The sequence below is a fragment of the Ictidomys tridecemlineatus genome, chromosome 7 (genome assembly GCF_052094955.1).
Source record: "Ictidomys tridecemlineatus isolate mIctTri1 chromosome 7, mIctTri1.hap1, whole genome shotgun sequence".
NCBI lineage: Eukaryota > Metazoa > Chordata > Mammalia > Rodentia > Sciuridae > Ictidomys > Ictidomys tridecemlineatus.
In genome coordinates, this window is record NC_135483.1 from 114,607,447 (window position 1) to 114,611,555 (window position 4,109).

Sequence of the window (4,109 nt, forward strand, 5' to 3'; positions counted from 1 at the left end):
GCTCCAGATTTTGAACTTGAAATTTCTTCTCAGTAGTCTTGGTGATGTGGGCCCAGATTCAAGTGAGCATTCTCATAATCCACAGTTGAAGCACATCACTTTGTGGAAAGACCACATGCAAAGCACTCTTGTTTTTCTTTTAAATTTTCCTCTTATTTTGCTTTATTTTCAGTGGGGGTGGGGTGTGTGTGCATTTCTAAGAATTATTGGAATTAATTAAAACAATTTGCCAACTTTATAAAAGAAAGTTAAGGAAATATAAAGTGAAATGGATTAATAGTTCCAGTGACTAAATGAAGTTAAATAGTTTTAACATAATTATATTCCTGTGCTCAACTATTTTAACTAATTTTGTGAGTAACCAAGTTCACCTGTAAATTGATCTCTGTCCTGATTCATCATCTGGAATCCAAAGTCTCAAACTCTCCCTCTTCCCCATTCCTCCCTCCTTCCCTCTCCTCCCTTCCTTCTCTCTCTCTCTCTCTTTCTCTCTCTTTCTTTTTCTGTTTTGGTTACTTATGACCAGTCTAACTGATGTTTCTTTTTACCTCTTTCCCTTCATGAAGTTCTATGGTTTATTCACACTGAAGTGTCTGTTGATCTCTCTCTTTTTTGTTTCCCATTTTTTATCCTCTCATAGATTAACTTATGCTCTGAATCTTTGGCCAACTTCTCCCAGAAAGCAGAATTTAATTATCTTTTGTTAATCTCCTAAAATATCTTCTTAGGACAAGGGCAACTAATTTTACAACCATATCCCATAAACTATGAGATTGAGGCATGATACCAATTTGTGATATTTAATTCCACATTGTTTGTAGCACTCATTCATTTTCAGGAGTTTGAGTTCCTTGATGGCAAAATTCTGTCTTTTTTTCTTTTTTCTTTTTTATCATCAAAATTAAGCAATTAAACATTTTGTAAATGTAATTTCTAATCTGAACTGAATATTTGAACTCCACAGGGGTTTGCACTATTTTAATCTGAACTCTGCTATTATAACAATTAGAAAGAAATAGGAAAACAAAATAATATGAATAATCAGACCGTATCCCCTGTTTTGACTTCTATGAAAAGTTGCTTGTAATGTAAGAATTTTGTTTTGATCCTGGGGTTAACTGGGTTGAGAAGAGCCATAACTAAAACAATCAGAAAGGCACTAGATTGATTTTTCACTAGAAAGCCTGATAGCCATCAACTGATACAATTAGTTGTCAGTATAAGAAGTTTACCATTTAAAAATTGGCAAAATCTGAATTTATAAGATTTAAATCAAGATTTAATTTGCGAGTCTCTAGCTGTAGCTGGCAGCTGGGGGTACGTGCTCCGGCATCTTCTGTACCCGAGGGCCGCCATCGACGTTGCTTCAGTTCCTCTAGGTTTATCTGTGCCACTAGCCCGCCACACACTCCGCAGTCATAACCCGCCATCATGGTGAATCAAGGTGACCCTAAGAAAATGGCTCCTCCCCCAAAGGAGGTAGAAGAAGATAGTGAAGATGAGGAATCTTCAGATGAAGAAGATGACAGCAGTGGAGAAGAGGTTGTCGTCCCTCAGAAAAAAGGCAAGAAGGCGGCTACCACAGCACCAGTAAAGAAGGTGGTGATTTCCCTGACAAAAAAGGCAGTTGCCTCACCTGCCAAGAAAGCAGCTGTCACCTCAGGCAAAAAGGCAGCAGCCATTCCAGCCAAAAAGACAGTTAAACCAGCCAAAGCAGTTGCAGCATCTGGCAAGAAGGGAGCCACTCCTTGCAAAGCATTGGCAGCAGCCCCTGGTAAGAAGGGAGCTGTTGCCCCAGCCAAGGGGGCAAAAAATGGCAAGAATGCCAAGAAGGAAGACAGTGATGATGAGGAAGAGGGTGACAGTGAGGATGATGAAGATGATGAGGAGGATGAAGATGACGAGGAAGAGGATGAATTTGAACCAGAAGTCATGAAAGTAGCAGCAGCTGCTGCCTCAGAGGACGAGGATGAAGAGGATGACGAGGAGGAGGATGATGATGATGAAGAGGATGATGAGGAGGATGACGAGGAGGAAGATGACTCTGAAGAAGAAGAACCTATGGAGATCACACCAGCCAAAGGAAAGAAAGCTGCTCCAAAAGCCGAACCAGTGAAACACAAGGGCATGGCTGAGGAGGACGAGGATGAGGACGAGGAGGATGAAGATGATGAGGATGAGGACGAGGAGGATGAAGATGATGAGGATGAGGACGAGGAGGATGAAGATGATGAGGATAAGGACGAGGAGGATGAAGATGATGATGAAGAGGATGACGAAGAGGAGGAGGAGGAGGAAGAAGAGCCTGTCAAAGAAGCACCCGGAAAACGAAAGAAGGAAATGGTCAAACAGAAGGCAGCCCCTGAAGCAAATAAACAAAAAGTAGAAGGCACAGAACCAACTACATCTTTTAATCTCTTCGTTGGAAACCTGAATTCTAACAAATCTGCCCGTGAACTAAAAATTGGTATCAGTGAACTTTTTGCAAAAAATGATCTGGCTGCTGTGGATGTCAGAATTGGAACAACTAGGAAGTTTGGCTATGTGGATTTTGAATCTGCTGAAGATCTGGAAAAAGCCTTGGAACTCACTGGTTTAAAACTTTTTGGCAATGAAATTAAACTAGAGAAACCCAAAGGAAAAGACAGTAAGAAAGATCTAGATGCAAGAACACTTTTGGCCAAAAACCTCCCCTACAAAGTCACTCAGGATGAATTAAAAGAAGTGTTTGAAGATGCCATGGAGATCAGATTAGTCAGCAAGGATGGGAAGAGTAAAGGGATTGCTTATATTGAATTTAAGACAGAAGCTGATGCAGAGAAAACCTTTGAAGAAAAGCAGGGAACAGAAATTGATGGTCGATCTGTATCCCTCTACTACACTGGAGAGAAAGGTCAAAATCAAGACTACAGAGGTGGAAAGAATAACACTTGGAGTGGTGAATCAAAAACTCTGGTTTTAAGCAACCTTTCTTACAATGCGACAGAAGAAACTCTTCAGGAAGTATTTGAGAAGGCAACTTTTATCAAAGTGCCCCAGAACCAAAATGGCAAATCTAAAGGGTATGCATTTATAGAGTTTGCTTCGTTTGAAGATGCAAAAGAAGCTTTAAATTCCTGTAATAAAAGGGAAATTGAGGGGAGAGCAATCAGGCTGGAGTTGCAAGGACCCAGGGGATCACCTAATGCAAGAAGCCAGCCATCAAAAACTCTGTTTGTCAAAGGCCTGTCTGAAGATACCACCGAAGAAACCTTAAAAGAATCATTTGACGGTTCTGTACGTGCAAGGATAGTCACTTACCGGGAAACTGGATCCTCCAAAGGGTTTGGTTTTGTAGACTTCAACAGTGAAGAAGATGCCAAAGCTGCCAAAGAGGCCATGGAAGATGGTGAAATTGATGGAAACAAAGTTACCTTGGACTGGGCCAAGCCTAAAGGGGAAAGTGGCTTTGGGGGTCGTGGTGGAGGCAGAGGAGGTTTTGGAGGCCGAGGTGGTGGCCGAGGAGGCAGAGGTGGATTCGGTGGCAGAGACCGGGGAGGCTTTGGAGGGCAAGGAGGCTTCCGAGGAGGCAGAGTGGGAGGAGGAGACCACAAGCCACAAGGAAAGAAGACGAAGTTTGAATAGTTCTTCTGTTCCTGTCTTTCCCTCTTCCATTTGAAAGAAAGGACTCTGGGGTTTTTAACTCTGTTACCTGTTCAATGACAGAGCTTTCTGAGGACATTCCAAGACGGTCTACAGTCCCATGGTCTACTAGGAAATCCGTATAGATGACATTTCAAAGGAGATACCCTGTTGGTTTTGACTGGATGTTCATATAAACTTTTTAAAGAGATGAGTGATAGAGCTAAAAAAAAAAGATTTAATTTGCTTTTGGTCAATACTCTTTGGCATCCATGTTAAAATATCATAGACTGGGTGGGTTATTGGCAACAAAAATGTATGCCTCGTATTTCTGCAGGCTAGAAAGTTGAAAACCAAGAGGCCAGCAGTTTCCATGTCTGGTAAGGGCCTTCTTCCTGGTTCATAGGCATCTATTTGCTCTGTTCTCTCCTGCAAGAAGAAGCAGGGGACACGGGCTTATTTGATAAAATATTAGTTCCAAGAGCCCT

General features: G+C 41.7%; 1 pseudogene; it reads left to right on the top strand.

The window, feature by feature from the left end:
* The first annotated feature begins 1,414 nt into the window (after positions 1 to 1,414).
* LOC101974239 (nucleolin pseudogene) lies at positions 1,415 to 3,832 on the top strand (annotated as a pseudogene).
* The last annotated feature ends 277 nt before the right edge of the window (positions 3,833 to 4,109 follow it).